The sequence below is a fragment of the Cricetulus griseus genome, chromosome 3 (genome assembly GCF_003668045.3).
Source record: "Cricetulus griseus strain 17A/GY chromosome 3, alternate assembly CriGri-PICRH-1.0, whole genome shotgun sequence".
Lineage (NCBI taxonomy): Eukaryota > Metazoa > Chordata > Mammalia > Rodentia > Cricetidae > Cricetulus > Cricetulus griseus.
Window position 1 is genome coordinate 234,568,503 of NC_048596.1, and position 20,211 is coordinate 234,588,713.

A 20,211-nucleotide genomic window follows, 5' to 3' on the forward strand; every position below is an offset into this window, starting at 1 on the left:
CTGTGGTAGAGTGTTGTCTGTTCTTGGGAGAGACACAAACCTGCAGAGACTATTCTCTTATAAGGCAAATGTTGCCTGAATCATTTATCTGCCCTGGATCTCCATCTATTTAAACCTTTCTGGTCTCTCTAGCGAAATGCCTTAAAGGAATAAATTCCTGTTATCCTTCCAAAAAGATTTGGCTTCTTACCCCCAAATCCAAAGAACAACTTGGCCCAAATAACTCCATTTTACAAGTGAACATACTTGTAGATTATAAACACACATCTAGGGTCAAGACTTTGCCACAGATTGTTTTAGCCCCTCCTGAACCCTGCTGCCTTATCTCCATCTTGTCCACACTGCTTAGGAAGCTGAACAGTAGCATCTGTAATAGGTTTGCAATTTTCAGAAATTTCAAGTTGGGGCATTACTTTGTAACAGCTTAATTTGGGGTGGGCATAGGAAATACATACGATTGCATCCTCTTGTTTGAAATAAGTATTGGGGCAAGAAGAGGGGTCCTTATTATTGTGATTTGGGTCAGTTTTCTTTTCTGTCATTAATATAATCTAGTTCACACATATACCTTGTTTAGGAGAGCACCATGTTCAAACATTGTTCTCCTTGGATTTCTGTAGCTAGCTGGAAATTAAAGGAAGGTGTCTGGCATTAGGCTGACAGCATCTCTCTCTCTCTCTCTCTCTCTTTTTTTCTTCTGATGTCATAGGAGAATAAGATGACTGTTTCTCATGGGTGTGAAAATGTAGCCCACTTCCTAAAGCAATCATTTGAAAAGTCCATTTTTCCATAAAAGTGAAAGTACACTGACAGACTGAACTTGAGAAATCCATGTGACTTTCAGTGCAGCGATCTAATACCTTGGGCTCCATGAACAAAGCAGGTCACCAAATTGCAAACCCAATCGTGAGTGTGGAAGACCTGTCGTGTGTGATACATGGAACCCATAGAAGGTGATGCGCATCAGCATCTGAAACCTGTCACTCCTGTGGAACTCAGGTTTCATCCTGTCAAGTGACTCCTTTTGAACCATTCAAAACAACCCTCTGGTTACATATGTAAGTGCATATGTCTGCCATCTAGTGGCAGCCATCAGTATGGTCTGTCTAACTTTTCTAAAAACCAGTCAATAAGTATTTTCAAAAATTTTAGCCCTCAAACTTGATAGGTGTGTGGAAGAGCATAAAGTCGTTCTAATGCATCCACACTTCCTCTGGTCTTGACACTAAGGTTATGAGAACAGTTCAGAAATCCTTTGTGAATACTGGAGTAGGTCCTATGCATTTTCAAGATAATATAAATCCCATGAAGCCAGCATCTTGTTTTTTTTTTTCTTATTTAGTATTCCATATATAGCGGTTAGAATTCTGTCTAATATAATTCAAGGTCTTAATAAATTTAATGAACAAATAAATGGCCAGGAGGAATGGTGGAAAAGACCAGATGGTAGCTACCTTGTCTCAAGGGTCTTTGCTACCACCAGAATGTCTAAAAGTCTAAGAATAGAATGATAGTTTTGTTTTATGAAAGTTAACGATATACAACTTTACATTGAATTTGTGGAAAAGCAGTTAGTGTATATGATTATTAAAACTTTTCATTTTCAGTGTAACATAAGATGCCCTGTAACAGATGGAAAAAGGCAAACTATGTTCATGTTTTAGAGTGTTCATGTCAACAAAACTGTTGTGTGTATAAGGCAATGACTATCTTACCACTGAATTTTTTGAAATCCCACTGTTCACATGAGTAATTTTTATATATCCTTTCTCTGTCTCTTCTCAGAAATACAATCTTGTAATTTAGTATCATATGCCAACAAGAATATGTTCTGATGAGCTGGGGACATGGATCAGAGTTAGAGTACTTGTCCAGTATGTTTGATGTGTGAGGTCCTAAGTTAGGTCCTCAGTCACACACACACACACACACACACACACACACAGACACACATACACACACACACACACACACACACACACACACACACACACACACACACACACACACACACACACACATTTTTTTAAGATAGCTGGATGATATAACAAAAGAAGGTAACAATGTCAAGATACAGCCTACATCTGAAATGCAAGTTTCTGTTTATGACATCTTATGAAAATGGCTAGCCATATTTCTCAGAATATACATCTTCAGATACTGAAGGGTGCATCTGAGGGAGGAGTTCCCTCCTACTTCTACACCTTAGACCCGTTTTAACTTACTGTGCTTACATTCCACTGTGAGAGCCCTCTCCACTCTTCACAAGCCCAAGACACATTCTAAACTGAATGACTCATCTTACCAGGGAGAAGTGCTAAGCTAATGTACCCTTTGCCAATCTAGCTCTTAGTCTACTCATGAAAGAATCTAAAACCTTTCTCTCTTCCACTTGTAAGTCTGAAACTTTAACAAAATGAGGATAATTCTAGAAGTTTATTCACAATGCACAGATGCAGCCCTTGTCTCTGTTGTGATTCTGCTTTGGGATTTGGCTTCAACCTTCAAGTCTTAGCCACCATATATGGTGCCTACCCAGTTTTAGAAACATCACCTCTGTGTTAGTTACTATTGATTGCCAGCCTCACAGGACCTAAAATCACCATGGAGACAAACCTCTGGGCGTGCCAGTGAAGGAATTTCTAGACTGGGTTGACTGCAATGCAAAGACTCACCCACAATATGGGTGGCACCACACAATGGGCCAAGGCCCTAGACTACATAAAAACGAAGAGGCAAACTGAACATTGGCATTTAACTCTATTTCCTGACTACCTGCTTCACATGTCTGCCACCATGCCTTCCCCAATGATGCACTATGTTCCCAAACTGCAAGCCAAAATACAATACTTCCTTTCCTAAGTCATATTTTTCAGGTATTTCATCACAGTAAAGAGAGTAGTAACTAATCCTTCCAAATCTCTATGATGGAGACCTTTTTTATTGTCATTGAGAACCTTCAGCTGTCAACTATTTACAACAGCTGACAATTAAAAAATGACATCTTGAAGAATGCTGGCCATTAGAATCCATTGGCAAGAGGAGTCCTTTGAGGAATGCTGTCAGAAATAACCATATCCTGAACATGGGAGGGCCACCAGTGAAAAGTTTCCCTACACAGACCAAGTACCAGACTGGTGAAGCTTTGAAGCTCAGCTGGAGAAATTCTGGGATGTTCTGTACATCAGCCACTGGGGCCAGTGGGGACTGCTTCCCATTTCCAAATAAATAAGCTACTTTGCTAATATCAGGGTACCAGAGAAATTTCATCTTCTCCCCAAAAGGAACAGTAACAGAGATTCAGTCAGCTCATACTGGGAGTTTATAACATGCCAGGCACTTCATTAGGGTTGAGCCTTTAGGCTATATTCATGAATAAAACACAAGTTTATGATTTCAAAGCATCATTCAATTTAGTGAGATTTAACAAGATTATAATCTTGTGTACAGGAAAACACTGTAAGGTTAACTTCTAACACAAAACCAGATGCACACATAAGTGCATGTGTGCATGCACACATATACATGTATGTTATATAGCTAGAACAATTTTTATTAGTGGCTGTTGGCTATACAATGTGACCATAAAACATAAATACCATTGGAGCAGAGAAAGGGTATCCTTCTATTCAGCAAATGGTGTCTAAGAAAAGTGGATGTCCATATACAAAATAATTTAATTGGACCCTTGTACCATATCAAATCCAAACTCAACTCAAAATATGTTAACTTACACATGAGACCTATAGCACACTTTTGGAAGAAAACCTAAAGGGAAAGCTTCATGATCAAACTGAAAATACACTTCTGCATAGAAAATGAAACATCCACAGAGTACAGAGACAGCCTAAAGATAAATGGAAAATATTTTCATACCATGCATCTGTTAATATACAACATATGAAAGAGACTCAGACAACTCAATGGGAAGACTGCAGCACAAGCTAAAATCAGCCCAAATACCTAAGCATTCCTTAAAGGAAGACACACAAATTAAACAATTGTTGTACATAACTAACTACCACAGGGAACAGATTAAAACATAGTGAGATCTCACTGTACACCTGTTCAAATGCTGTTATAAAAAAGACAAAGGAGAAGCATTGGTGAGGAGACAGAGAAAAGTGAATCCTCACACAGTGTTGGTGGGAACATAAATTATGACAGCCATTATGGAAAAATGGGTTCCTAAATAGACACTTATGACACCCTATGGAAAGCCTCACCATCCAGGGGGAGCAGAAAGGATATGTGATAGGTAGGGTTTTAGTTGTGGTGGTGGTGGTAGGGGAGGATGGGTGGGAGAAGGAAACTGGGATTGTCATGTAAATCAATCCTGTTTCTAATTCAAATAAAAAAAATGAAAAAAAGAATGATTAGGAATGGAACAATATAAAAAAAGAAGCAAGAATGGAAGGAAAAAAGGCAGCAAGCAAAATAACCAAGATGCTAATATTAATTTCATTATTGCTTTATATTCATATATATGTGTATATATATGTTTGTAACAATAATTGCTGATAATAGAGATCATAAAATTACAAGCAAATGAATATACCTTGTTATTTAAAAAAAGAATTAAACAGAACTACTATATTATCCAGTGATCAACTATTGGTTCTATATTCAAAGAAAATGAAATCAATGTATTGAGATTTATACAGCCCCATGCTCATCACTGCAGAATCTATGATATATAGGAAATGACAACAACCTAATTTTTACAGATGAGTGAATAAAGTGCGCTGTGCATGCATATCCATGCAAACACACACACACACACACACACACACACACACACACACACACACACACGGAGGAATGCCATTCATCCTTAAAAGGGGAAATTTCTTCACTTGCAGCTACATGAATGAGCTGTAGAATGCCAGGTTAAGTGAAATAAGCCAGGCACAGAAAGACAAACACCACCTGGAATCTAAGAAGGTCAAACTCATGGTGTAGAAGAGTGGTTGCTAGGGCTTGTGAGGAGTGTATGGAAATCTTGGTCAAAGGTTATGATATTTCCAGTAGTCAGAATGAGTGATATCCAGAAATCTATCAAACAGCATGATGAGTTTAGTTTATGGTCACATATAATGTAGTATAAGTTTGAAAATCGTCAGGAGAGGAGATTGTAAATATTCTTACAAAAACATTAAATATATCAGGTGACGAATATAACAATTAGCTTGATCTATTTTTATAATAGTTGCATATATCAAGTCATCATGGCATACACCAATTTTAATTGTTAACTACACACTTGAAGAGTGCTTGTTGAGCCAGGCGGTGGTGGCACAGGCCTTTAATCTCAGCACTCAGGCCCCAGAGGTAGGCGGATCTCTGTGAGTTCAAGGCTACACAGAGAAACCCTGTCTCGAACCCCCCCCAAAAAAAAGTATAAAAAAGAGTACTGGTTGAGATCCTAACCGCATAAAATGGGTTATATGACGCTGTCATCATCATCATCATCATCATCATCACCACCAGCACCATCATTACCTGTTCCTTCTGCACTGACCTAGACATTGGCCCCTTTGTCCATGGTGGTTTTTCAGGGGTTTGGGGAATCCAAAGAGATCTGATAGCCAATGTATCTTTTTCTCTGTTTTGTTTCATTTTAAAAGCATTTACTTATTCCCTATATTTTCTATCCTTAATATCTGGTCATATGCCCTTAGATATTATCTCACTGTATATTTCTAAATTATGTCCTTTAACTTCCCACAAATATGAGGACAATTGATTACATTAAAAATGAAAACTGAAAAATACTAGGAAAAAGAAGAAGAAGAAGAAGCAATAGACCGGAAAATAGACACAATTGGCCATAATGATTGTGTGTTATTTTTAGGTCTAAATTTCCCAGAAGCCAGTGCAAAACAGAAACAAAGATGGCTTAATTTCATTTTCAGAAAATAGCTTTCATTATCCCTAGAGAAGTTCAATTTTTTCCCTTGTACTAAGTTCTACAAGAAATATATGCTATCTTAGGGAAGAGATATCAACTAAACCAAAGAACCAAGTATTTTAGAGTTTGAAAGATATAGAAATAATCTTTATATGATTTATCTAACCCAGACTGCATCAATCTCACACTGTTTCAAAACCATAACCCCTTATTATCTTATGTCATAGTCTACACTTTCATGTCTTCTCCATCAGTCTTGCCGATGCCTTTAGGTCCTTCCATCATGCATCTGCCTCCATCTACCCAAAGAGATGATCTTTCACATATCTAACACAAAACCGATTTGTTATTTTAAAGAAGTCAAGTGTTACCTATGTTGCACAGGCTGGTCTGGAACTGTGGTGTTCAAGTGATCTCCTGTTTCAGCTACCTGCCTGGGGGACACTACATACTTGTGCCACATACCTGGCTTTAATTGCCATTTTAACATGGCAGTGATGATCATCATCATTAAGAGTTTCCTTCACAAATATTTTATGAGTTCTATAAGAATTTTCTTTTCCATAAACACTAATACCTCCACATAGCATCTGAACACACAGCTCACAATGAATTTTATTTGTTTTCATTTCCCTCTTGTTTCTTTCTAAGTTACATGATTTTGCTAAATATGTTAAAATGTCTGTTAAATATTTGTTGTTTCTGACTTTATTTTAACTTTGTAGTCATTTCTGAAACAAAAAAAGTATGCACATACATATGCATGTTAGATAAATAGCTAAATATATGGAGAGATGAGTCAATGGTTAAGAGCAATAGCTGCTCTTGCAGAGGACCTGAATTCAGTTCCTAGCACCTACACAGTATCCCACAACTGCCTGTAACTTTAGTTCCAGGAATTCAGACATCTTCTTCTGGTCCCTGCAGGAGCTGCATGTAGATGGTGTGTATACATAATTGTGTAGGCACACTCATACACAAAAAATAAGAATAAATCTTAAAACATAGATAAACATGTATACATTCTTAATTCAGAATGGCTATATTTTTCATAGGTCTAAATTATATGAAATTTACATATAAATATAAAGTTATAAACATGTGTGTTTATCACCTAACAATAGGATTTTTAATGTGTTATTAAATGAATGATCACTCTCCATAAATCTATCACCCAGCTCTGCTAAAGGCATAATATAGTTTTGTTCTTCCAAGGCAGTATTTGTGCTTTGTTTTTACAAACCCAAACTGCCTTATGTAATTCTGGGAGCAGAGAAACACTGCAGGAAAAAAAAAGACATGCTTAACTGATAAGAAATTTAGAGAAAACACATTTCTATACTTTGAGACCATTTTAAGTGGATGGAATTTTATGCAGTGAAGCCAGTCAATGTTTTGGAATGAACTGTAGATTTTAAAAATAGGGAGATAGATTTACATTTCAAATCAAGTTGCAAAACTCTATTATTATCAAAGGTTTGTAGAGAGTAAATGTTACAACATGTTTAAGCTAGTCAGATTTCCATCCCTATGGAAAATACCTGAGATAAATCAACTTATGAACAGAAAAGGTTAATTTTTTTTCACAGTTCCTATCCATGGTTTATTGCCTTAATTGCTCTGAGCATATCCGGAGACAGGGCCTTGTGCTGGTACTATGTGGTAGAAATCATTCCTCTTATGGAGGATGAGCAAGGAGAGAGGAAGATTCTGTGTGATACGCTCTGCCAGCTGCCTAAAATCCTTTCACTAGTATCTATCTCTTAAAAGTTTCCACCACTTCTCAATAACATGAGGCCAGGACTAAACTTTTAACGCCTGGGTCTTGGGGGGACAAAGCAATACAGAAAAAATGGTTATTTTCAAAATTACATATTTATGACATGTTCAGATTTTATGTGCTATATATTATTTATATAGCGAGATATCAGTAAAGGCACTGTAGTTACATATTTTATATGTAGATGTGCATATCAGTCATCTAAGAGGAAGACTATACTTGGACATGGTAAAAGTGATACCAAATGAGGTAACTTACTTAAGGACTTTATGGCCTGATATCTGAAATAGTTTATAAATATACATAAACAAACCAAGACTGTGTTGGATCAATGATAAAACTGAGATTCTAACAACGTACCAGGAGAAGAATTGGTAAGGAATACTGTTATTTCAAATAATCCCTGATAAATTGCTAAAATCAGGATCCCTGGAGATATGGATGAGAGGCTATCCTTCCCAGCACAAGGACAGAGCAGTACTTACAGTAAGTATTGAGGATTAAGAGAAAGGAAGCCTTGAGACTTGAGACTGAACCTAAAATGTAAATCATACCAGAAACCAAGATGGCTGATGCTTACATAATCATAACTCGGGATTATGCCATTGGTAGTTGGCAAGGATGTCAATGATGATGTTGGAGTCAGGACAAAGAAATGATAAAAATTCAACTTCAATAAGAAAAACTTATACAGATGGATTGGAAAGAGAAACTGTAAACAAACAGATGATCCAGAGATCCCAGACATTAAAAGGAAGGTGCAAAGGGCTTAAAAACTGGTTTATGCAGAGAGGGAGGAATGAAGATCAAAGGGGTTGGTGTCAGGCTAGTGAAACCCACAGAAACGCTGGCCTGAACGAGGGGGAGCATATTGACTGGGAGGCCAGTACTGGACTGATCCAGACCCCTGAACATGGTTGTCAATGAGGAGGCCTCTGCACTCTAGGGGGCCCCTGGTAGTGGATTAGTATTTTTTCCTGGTGTAAGAAGGGACTTTGAGACCCCATCCCACCTGAAAGGATGTACTCTTGGTCTGGACACATGGGGGAGGGCCTAGGCCTGGCACAGGATGATGTGGTGGACTTTGGGGAGCCCTGGTCGAGGGCCCTACTCTGCCTGGGGAGTATAGGATGGATGGGGTGGGGGTAGGTTGGGGGTGGAGGAGGAGGGGTGGGAGTAAGGGAAGGAAGAGGGAGAAGGGATTGACATGTGAAACAAGCTTGTTCCTAATTTGAACTAAAAAAAAAAAAACTGGTTTTCTCCTTATTCTCCTTAATGTGGTCTGAGCTCAGATGAGCCTCTGCCCATGAAAATCTATTGGAAATGCAAGTTTCCAGCCTCCACCCAGAACTCATGCATCAAAGTCTGCATTTCACTAAGTTCCTTACATAGCAGAATGCACATTAAATCTAGAGAGCTGATGAACTGAGATGCTGATAGCAGGAAAGGAGAGTAGCCAAGAAGTTTGAGCTATGACTTGGTTGAGTATTAGGATCCGGGATCTGACACAATGTGGGAGGAAAGGGGAGGAAATAAGTCAAATTTATGTGGAAATGTAGGATGATCATGCTGTTTGTAGAAATGGGAGGCCCCAGGAGAGAAGCAGGAGGGGGAGGAAACAGAGGCCCCTAAGCAAGTGTGTCATGATAGTTCCCCCCCCCCACCCTTCTGAAGCTAAGTCAGTCTGAGGAGAAAGAGTGATTCATGCTGAATGGGTGTTGGAAACAATGAATATGGATTATGTTGAGAAAGCACATGGTGTAAACTGAGGAAGCAGTGTTGGAGAACCCACACTAGGTAAGAGAAAGCAGTGTGACACTCAGAGAAAGAAGAACTAGGGTAGAAGAGACCAGGAAATGGAATGCCCTGACAAGTAGGGGTTCAAATATGTTGCTATGAGGCCAAGGGAACTGCCAAGGAAGGACTGCTGGTTTGTGACTCAGAGGTTACAGATGACTTTTGGAAAAGGGCTTTTTATGATCTTTATAAATATGGAAGCCATAAGTCAGAGATTTTGTGTTAGGTGATGGTGAAGTGTAGAGAGGGGTGAATGCCATCTGAATCTGCCTCTTGTTGCTCATTGGAGTAAGCCAGCATGTAGCATTCATTTCTCAAGGCACAGGCTGCTCTGTGAGGTGACTGCCTATAGAATCAGATAGAAGGTACTTGTGGTGGTTAATCTTCATTGTCAACTTGTTGGCCTCTGGACTCTTCCATGAAAAAACATTCTGGGTGTGCCCATGAGGAATTATGTAAACTAGGTTAGCCTCCAGGCATGCCTGTGAGGGATTATCTAGATTAGGGTAACTGATGCAGAAAGACCCACTGTGGATGGCACCATTCCACTGGCTGAAGTCCAGGAGTGAATAAAAAGGAGAAAGAAAATAGCATACACATTCATTGTTCCCTGCTTCCTGACAGGCAGATGCAAAGTGCCAGTTCCTTCATGTGTCTGCCATATTACTTCCTTGCCATGAGACCATGAACCCAATAAGTCCCTTCTCCCTTGAGTTGTTTTTGTCAGGTTATCACAGCAACAGAAGCAACAAAGACAGCACCCATTGATGGTATCTGATGTGTTCTGAATGATGTCCCTCAAAACATATGCTCATTTCCTAATGCCCAGAAGCTGTGAATCCCTGTTATAGCAGAACAGTTGCCTAAGGCATGAATCTTTTAAGGAAAGGTTTCCTTGGATTTTCTGAGTAGACTGTTAATGCAACCACAGTGTAAGAAAGGAATGGGGCAGGAGACACACACAAACAGGAGGAGCTGCTGTGATCATATGGGAGAGTTAGGGGCTCAAAAATTAGCTTCAGATTATGTACCTTTCTTAGAGTTTTCAGGATTATGTTCCCGCTGATACCTTGATTTCAGATTTCTGGCCTCCAGAAGGTAAGGGAATAGACTCTTGCTTTAAGCTTGAAGTACAATATCTAACAGCATCTTCCATCTCTGAGAGGCATGAGGAACTCTCAGCTCATGTAGATCATAAGATGTTAGAGTCACCCTAATTGTGTATTCAAAATAATGTAACTGTGTTGCCAGTCACATCAGAAACAATGATATGAGCATTACAGTATCCTATGTACATTAGAATCCTATGTACATAAGTGATAAGCAGAAATGGATACCAATGTCTGATAGATGAATGGTAGGTACTAATAAGTAGATGAAAGATAGATGATATGTATACACATGCATTTGACAGGTGATAGACATTGATGAAAATAGGTGATATAAAGTTATATAGAGAAATGATATATGCTTCTATGAATAGATATCAATGACAGGATATGGTAGAAATTGATAATAGGTGGGTAATAACAAATGTGGGGAGAAGAAGCTGCTTTGAATGAGGAGTAACATCTGCACTCAGGAGAGCTATAGAAGGTTGGTGGTCCTGTGTGATGGGAAGGACTTCTGGATAGAAAGACAAGAAATGAGAACTCCAGACAAAGGGATTCCACAGCCTGTCCATGTCCCCCTAGCATTCCATAAACACCATATTGCACTGTTACTCATGGGAGACAAGGAGGACAGGACACCATCTAGGAGGAGTTCAGTTTTTTCTGATGCCACAGTTTGAGGAGTGTCCACAGAACACAAGTAGTGTTTCAGCTATCTCTCTACTAACAGCATGGAATATCACACAAGTAACTGCATTTACTAACACTTTTCTAATGAACACATACATGAGCACGCGCACACACACACACACACACACACACACACACACACACACACACACACACAGAGTCAAGAGTTGTTACTGATTTGAAACAAAGAACCCAAGCAGTACCTGGAATGACAATCTGTCAGTCCACGAGGTACTGGAAGTACTGCTGTATGACAGTCTTTTGTGGGCAAGCCCTGGCTTGATGGAACTTCATACAGTCGTAAGTGAATGTATACATAAGCAGTGGTGACCAGATTTCTGCCATCTGAGCCCACAGAAGGGGATATGTGTCAGAGTGACAGTGCATCCAAGCCTACAGCCAAATCTCCCTGTGATGCATGATCAGGCTCAGTAGAAGATCACTGGGACATCTCATGCCCATAAGTATACAAGGTCTCCCAAATGCTGATGTATGGTGGCTCATCTCTTTGAATCAGGCTGACATCTGAGGTTGGTTTGGCTCATCTGGATTGTGTCTGCAGCACAGTGTTTGGAGGATATCTGGCTTGAGCCAGGCAGCCTTTGCTGTTGTCACTTCCTGTGGCAGAGGTGAATATGTCATGGCTCAGCTGCTGTGCCAGATTTAAAGAGAACACTGGGGGCAGGGAACAGGCTGAGGCTGGGCCTGAACAAATGACCTAATGGAGGATTAATTCAGCAGTGGATAGTCAGCAACTCAAATTACTGTGGCCAGGAGGGAGTGAAGGGTTGAGATTTGATCCTGCCAACAATGACAGACAAGGGGATTTGATTTGTTAGGTGAACTCGGCAACCCAAGTCTCTAGACAAAAGTGACCGATACACTGTCAGGACTGGGACTCTGCCTTAGGTCCAGGGCTTTGTCCACCCTGGAGCTAAATCAGAGACTGAAAATAATAGAATGGAGTCTTGCTCCTGGACAGAAGTCTTGGCAAGAGCAAAGCTGACTGTCAAGGTCATTGCTAAAAGTTATTCCAGGCAAAACATTAAGCCTAGTGCTGAAAAGGTGAACTGAAAACACAAAAGAAGCCAGTCCTATGAGCTAGCAGTAAGACAAAGAGCTCAGGGTTAGGGTCCCAAGGAATTACTGAAGCCCACAAAGGTTAGAGCAAGCAGATGGAACTGAGACTAGATCCTTCTGTCGTGTGAACTGGGTAAGAACAAGTAAAGTTGTCTAGGTCCTTGAGGCATTTGTAGAACATAAGAGAACAGCAGGGCTCAGAGCCCTCCATGAATCTTGGCTTCTTCTTGTCTAATTGTATGGCTGATTTACTACAAATTTTCATATTTTGGGTGGCTTCAGGATGAGCTGGCACATTTGTGGAGAAGACAACAGCTTAGCATGTACTGTAGGCTGTCATCATGATCCGTGGATGCTGTATCTGTGTCAGTATGGAAGACTGAAGCTGAAGTCTCTGTTGGGAAGGGCTAAGAAGGTGCCTGCCTGCCAGCATCCTCCAGCCTCAGGAGGGTAGGGACAGGAAGCTCTAACAGGTGGAAGAATTTAAATTGCCAAACTGCAGGAGAGAGTCAGCCAGAAGAGTGTGCACACTGCCAAATATCCTGAGCGAAAGGCACACAGTGCCTGGAGGCTGAGCTAGCAGTCACCCCACAATGGCATTTCATACTCTCTCTTTGGGAATAAGTACTGAGGAGCCATAGTTTCTAACTGTATGCCACTGCATAGTGCTTCTAAGTTTGTTCAAAAGATACTTTGGGGCTAGAAAAATAGCTCAATTGGTAAAGTACTTGCCTTACAAGTAAGAGGACTTGGAGTTGATCCCTGCAACTCACTGTTTTTGTTTGTTTAATCTTGGTTGTTGGTTTGTTTGTTAAAGCCACACATGGTGGCATGCACCTGGGATCTCAGCCAGTGCTGGGGAGCTATAGATAACTGAATATCTGGGGTTTGTTGGCCATTCAACATAGTCTACCTGGTGAGTCCCAGGCCAATGAGAGACCCTTTATCAAAAACCAAGGCAGGGAGCACCAGAGAAATGAGGCTATTCTCTGACTTCTGCAAACATGTGCAAAAACTTTCATTGACACTACAAACACATGCACATACACATATATGAATGTATATGCACAAAACAAACAGAAATATGCTTCTGCATGGATTCCATCCTTGTGGCAGTCTTGAGTAGTGGATGAGCAAGCATGACCATCTCCATACACCAGGCAGAGATTAAAAACTTGGGGAAGGCTTGCAGTCTTCATGTTGGACTTAATGTGCCTTCTTATTTCCAACAGCTTCCAATGCCAATGAATGTCTCTATGGATCAGGAATGCAGCAGTGCAAAGCACTCTAAAAAACAGTAAGCTAAGTCCCTAAAATTTACAGCTTTTGCCCTTGCAGGCTGGCTGCAAGGAGCACACAGAGGATCCTCACTGAATGATCTGGCCTCAGGAGTCAGCTTTGTGCTTGATCCAAGGCCCAGGCAGCTTCCTTAACTGAAAGCAGAGTCTATGAGACACCCAAATCTAACCTCCACTTCGGCATTTACCTACTGTTAACCTTACTAGATGATCTTGTGATGAGGCCAAGACTTGTCTTTGAATTTGAAAGTCCAAGCCAATGGGATAAGAACCAGAACAGAACTTCCACGAGACTCAAAGAACCCTCGAGACAAAAAAAATGTCTGGTGTTGCATTTCATAAATACCACATTTTGTGAAACCATGTATACACTGCTCTTAACAACTAAGCACCAGGCATATTTGTGTATGCTGATTCATTTAAAATATAAAAATAGTAAAGGGGTTTGGTTAATTATTTTGTTGGAACCATATATGCCTTTTAAAATATTTTTCTGTAAGGAAGATATATTTTCAATTCGCAAGCATACTGTGTGAAAGAAAATATTTCCAATTAGTCATTCTTCAAAACCATGCTGAGAATGCAATGCTATTAGTCACAACATAACATGATATAAAATTAGGTTTCATATATGAAGGGGAGCTGGGTCCCCACCTCTGTAGAATTCTTCATTCATCTTTGGTGTAAAGGGCCACCACAGCTGCTCTGCATGTAAACGTCCCCACACTGCAAACCTGACCTAGCCTCTTCATCGTTACAGTGACGATGTCCAGGCCATTTAGGTGTAAGCAACTGAATCTGCCAAGGCTAGAAGCATTATTAGGCAAGAACACTATGTTGGCTCAAGAAATGAGATGGTATTTTAGGTTCAAAAAAGAAGAACAGAAAAGAAAACCTAAAAAAATACTTCAGAAAGCTCTGAATCATAACCTTTAAGTTTCGATTCAGTTTATTAATATGGATTCAAGAATCCTAGCTATGCCCATTGCCCCTCCTCACAACTCATGTTCAACAGGTTGCCTGCTATTAAGGAATAAAACATGACTAAAGGGAGCTTGTATTTTCATATATTCTAGCTTTAAAATAACAATTTTTCTTTTCTGTAAGAGATAAGCCATTTATTTTTATTAGGAAAGATGAAAAGGGTGCATTTTTTAAAGAGCATTGCTTATCCTTGCTTCAGCAAACTCCAGAAACAGATGCATTTGAAGCAAAATTTGTCTATCCCTCTCTCAGGAAGAAAAACACAGTGTAGTAAATTCTTTCAGATTTTCCAAATTTAAGAGTCACTTATATAAGTTTTAGTGTCAATTTAAGACAAAACTGTTCTTATCTTAATATGCAGACTTTGTCTAAATCCCACTCAATTCCACGTAGTCTAGTCTTCTAAATTATACTTTTACCTAGCAATAATTTTCTATGACCAAAGATATATGCTCAAAGTTTTTTTTTAATAAAAGGTCTGCCTTTCTTATTAAACTATCAAGTCCATTTAAATCCTTATCCACTATTGTCTTTAAAAGTCTTACATCACTCTTGCTTTCATGTTTAATTAAACCTCAAAGCACTCCTGTATGTCTAGGGAATAGACATATCAGATCTGAAGCCATCATTTTTAACTTAGAGATCTATGTTAAAGTTATGTGTTCTGTGGAAACCACTTCAGAAATGACATGCCTCCTAGCTTCACAGTAGCTAACTGCATGTTACTGCTAATCGAGACAAACCACTTAAACATAATCTAAATACAGACTTATCCAGTGGTAGATGTGTGATTTGAACTACACTGTGTGGCCTCTGAGAACACACATGGAAAGGGTGAGCATGACCCCTGCATATGTGTACTCTCCATATGTGTACACCTGGCACAACAGGGAGCTGTAGGGGCACAGCAGTTGAAACAGAAAGACTTTTTCTTTTCAGTCATCTGCTGCCACCCTGCATCCATGTATGTATTTACTCCAGGCTCTCCTTTTTCCTTTTTGGAAGTATATCTTCCTGTAAGATCTCTCCAGAAAATCCACTAGCATTGTTTTAAACACAGGAAACAGTGCTAAACAGTTTCTGCAGAATGGAAGCTTTCCTAATATGAAACCTCTGGACTCCATAATTATTAAGCAGGTTTTAAATACATGTTCTGTTTTCAAATAGTAATACAGAAGGGGGGGCAAAGTGCTCTCTCTCTCTCTCTCTCTCTCTCTCTCTCTCTCTCTCGTGTGTGTGTGTGTGTGTGTGTGTGTGTGTGTGTGTGTGTGTGTGTATGTGTATGTGTGTGTATGTGCACATGTGCCTTGGGGAATGGTACATTTTCTATTTTGTTGAATCTCAGAGGCCAAGAGAGAAAGGGAAGATCTGCTAAAAGCTCACAGTGAAATGGTCAGTCTCCCTAACAGCAGAGTCTGCCACCCTTTCAAAACCCTGCCAACAATATCAATGGGGCCAGGCGGGAGGGGTGGGATATATGCTTACAGACTTCGGACGGGTTCAGAAAACACTTATACTCCAATCAAGGTCTGCGTTTTTAAAATACATCCATATGGATGAGATTCCCCAAAGCTCCATTCCTCTCCTACTTCCACTCTGCTTGCAAGGGGAGTCTCACATAATCACCAGCAGGCAGGGTAGGGTCACAATTCCAACACGCATAGCGTGGAGTGGACAAGTGAATTTTACCCCATTGAGTCAACCATTCCCCTAACCCTAGTGGTTTAAAACCCCATAGAAATGAGCAAGCTGCGCACTGAAAGGAGGTTGTGCAGGGAGCAAGAGGGCTCAAGATCGTGTGTAGTTTAGTAGCCCTGGCTGAACCAGAGTAGACGTTCACCCTGGCTCAGTACCCTCTCCCGGGTCACCAGGAGTGCAAAAATCACCTCTTCGCTCCAAAAACGCAACCCAGCGGTCCCCCCACGCTGCAAGGTTGGCAGGGGTCTGATTTAGCTTTCCTTAAAAAAAAAAAAATGGCTTTAAAAGGCACACGCAGGACCCAGCACAGAGACACGCATTCACACAGCCCTGGACCACCCTTGCTTCCCTTTGGATCCCTCATGTGAGGGAGAGAAAAGGAGCCCAAGGAAGCTGGGTGGGCCCACCGGGGCGCTCCCTCAGTCACCAAACGACCGCTTGTCCCCGTCCTTTCTCAGGCGCTCTGGTGCCACCTCCGCATTCTCCACCCAGGTCCCCGCGCTCCAACTCCTCATCAGATCGATCCCGGGTTCCAGTCCCCTCAGATTGACAAAATCACCTCTCTTCGTCCCTCCCCAGTCCTTCCTTTAAACTCTGCCAGCAAACACATTTCCTACGGTCACGGAAAACTTTTTCCCCCTTCTTTCACCAACAGATGAGGCAAGAAACCGGGTCAGCGGTCGCTGCCAGCAGCTCTGCCTTGAGCGGTGGCGAGCACCGGTGTTCTTACCTGGCAGTCGCGTTCCAGGTGGCTGTCCCACGCGGGTCCTCCGCGCCTCCCCGAGTCTCTCGGACCGTCCGGTCCGCCCCACCGAACCTCTGCGTCTCGCGGCACGGCTTTCCGAGACAGCGACTGTCCTCAGCGTTGCTCGTGAACCGGAGCCGCCCTTCTCTGCATTGCCCGGTTTCTGGGTGCAAGCGCAGCTGCGGTTCCTCCGGGCGGGTGGAGAGCGCGGGGCTCTCGGCGGCAGCCGACTTGGCCCGCGGTTGCGCTCCCGGGTCCGAGCGCGCTCCGCCCGCGGGCAGCTGTGGCCGCGCGTCACATGCCGCCTCCGGGCAGCAGCCGTGGCACCTGCCCGGGCGACCGCACTGGGGATCGGCTGGTCCGCCTCCGCGTCCTGCGCGCCCCTGTGCGCCCCAGCTCTCTGATCTCACCTTAATTTTTTTGTTTAACTCTCTTGCCCTCGCTCACTTTTCCCTTCTCGTTCTTCTTCTTTTTTTTTCTTTATCTTATATTTTTTTTCTCCATAAGCAGGCAGAAGGCGCTCCAAGTGGGAGGAGATCTGTCCCTCCCTTACGAACTCTTCCTCTGCCTGGTGGTGGCGATCGTGGCTACTGCTGCCCCGGTCCTCCTCCCCTTCCTCCTCCTGCTCCTTCTCCTTCTTTCGGTACAACGCACTAGCAGCCTGCTGGAGCCCCAAACCTGCTCTAATTCTGAGCATGCCCAGTTGCCCTGCAGGCGCCTTGCTGCTCCCCGCGTGCAGGCTTGGCTGAATTCTCTGCCTGGCAGGGGTGAGGGAAGCCGGTTGAGGGAGATCCCGGGTGCTTTTGGGGTGGGATCGCTAGAGGCTGGGCTGGAAGCCTGGGCGAGGAGCGTCCACCGACCCAGAGTGGCCTCACGTACTCCCTAATTGAGCCCCGGTATTTCAAGGGCGGGCTTTGATCAGTTTCGTGTTCCCTTTGAAATTTGAAATGGGTTTCCTTCAATTGCTTAGAAGAATACGATTTTGGGGGGCTGAATCCCCCAAAATGGATGAGCGAACCTCAGTTCCGTGAAAATACATGACTTGGCTGGCAACCTTTCTAAAGGGGACAGTATGGTGTTTGGAGGATCTGGGATTTAGCCAGAGTCTGTTTAGATTCTCTTTGGTCTGTTTAAAGCGAAGTAGCAGAGGACGCCTCAGCTTTTGCTCCCCAGAAGTTTACACTTTAGGAGAAATTACGGAAGCACCAGTGAAAAGGACGCCTCTGTGTGCATGTATGCATGCGCACACACTTTTTTTTAAACTTAGAAAATAAAACCTTTAGGTGCTCTCTCTCTCTCCCTCTCCTCTCCCCTCTCCTCCCCACCCTCCCCTCCCCTCCCCTCTGTTCTCTCCCTCCCCCTCTCTCCTTCTCTGTTTTTCCTGGATTCTCTAGCTCTCCCCTTCCGTGGTCTGCCTTGAACTTCCATCTTGATCTTTTTTCCCGTCCCCCATGTGGTGGGATTTCTGGCAAACCACCTAACTAGCCTAGCCAGGCTTTTAAATTCATATACAACTCAAGAGGAATGCGAAGCTAGGAGAGGGGATTGCTTACTATATACTACTGTCACCTAACTAAATAAGGACAAAGTAGAGAGCTATAACAAAGTACTAGATACTAAAGAGGCTGCCCCACAGTGATATGTGGCTTTTCCTAAACGCATAAAAAGAAAGATGATGTAACATTCTTATAAAAGCATATGCCTGTAATCCCAGAGCTTGGCAGTCTGAAAACAGGAGTTCAAGTTTAACTTGGGCTAGGTAGAAAAAAGGAAGGAAGAGAGAGGAGAGAGAGAGAGAGAGAGAGAGAGAGAGAGAGAGAGAGAGAGAGAGAGAGAGAGAGAGAGGGATCCTAAGAAAAAACAAAGGAAAGAAAGAAGGAAGGAAAGACTAGAGGGAAAGGGCTAAGGTCTAAGAGAAGGGGAGCGGGAGAGGAAGGAGGAAATGGGTAAGGCTGAAAATAATGGGACTGAGAAATAAGGCTGAGAAATAAGGGAAGGGGAGGAATAGGGCCCAAGTAGGGTATGGTAATAGGGAGGGAGGGAGGTCAGGTGGGCACAATATGAAACAAAATTTCCCAAAGTTAAAAGAAACAAAATAATTTTTGGTTCTATTTAGAGTAAGAAGGAAAACAGAAAAGACAGATTTGATATGGAGAAGTTGTAGAGGAATAGAGGGCAAAGAGTACATTGGTTACCTTTGAGTCTGTCTTTTCTGGGTAAAAATGTCTTTAGTGGAGACAGACACAAGTAAACATTGTTCTTAGAATCCAAGGCATAGGAAAAATCCTGAGAAGGTGTGTGACTACTTAATAGAGACAAGCATCCAGGCTTAGGTGAGTTGCATGTTGCATGTTATAGTAAGCAGTATTCCCATAACAGAATCTTCCATACCTTTCAGATGGAAAGACAACTATTGCCTACACACGTTTTTCAAAGTTTCAAAACAAACATTCAAACAGTATATCAAAACCAGTTGTTTGAAGTGCATTGGGGCTGGAGAGTCAGCTTAGAAGGCAGTGTCTGCTGAGCATGCATGAAGTCCTACATTTGATCCCCAGTACTGTATAAAGCATGGTGGCACATATTCATAATCACACTGGGGAGTGGAGCAAGGAGGATCAGGTGTTCAAGGTTATCCTTGACTACACAGGAAGGAGGAGGCCAACCTAGGATACAGGAGACTCCAAGGAAAAAACATTTGCCTTTTTCTGTACAATACAGTATACTAACTATTTATATAGCATTATACTGTGCTTAGTATTGTAAGTAATCAAGAGAGGTTTTAAGGATGGAGGAATATGTGTATGCCATAAACAAATGGTGCATTTATGTAAGGCTCTTGAACATCTTTGGATTTGGGTATCTACAAAGGTCTCACAAATAATGTGACAAAGATATTGATAGAAGCCATGCTAATTGGTGGATTATAATAATGGAAGTTAACATCTGTGAGTCAAATACTATATCCTGTTCAGTGTGAAGTGTTTTTTCCACCCCAGGGCCCTTTAATCCAAAGCAAGGGGAAGCTATAAGGGTAAGGAAAGTATCCGTTTTACAACTAAGAGGAGGAAAATGGATTCATATGACTACATTGCCCATTTGCTGGGTGCCTTCAG

The 20,211-nt window shown here is 41.7% G+C and overlaps 1 long non-coding RNA gene across 1 annotated transcript in view; it reads right to left on the reverse strand.

Annotated features, from left to right (window-relative positions):
- The window catches only part of LOC107979469, a 314,640-nt gene extending 296,933 nt beyond the window's left edge, over window positions 1-17,707 (reverse strand). The window contains exon 1 of the long non-coding RNA XR_004768898.1: window positions 17,081-17,707. This is a non-coding gene — a long non-coding RNA (uncharacterized LOC107979469). The remainder of the gene's footprint in view (window positions 1-17,080) is intronic.
- Window positions 17,708-20,211: the final 2,504 nt, after the last annotated feature.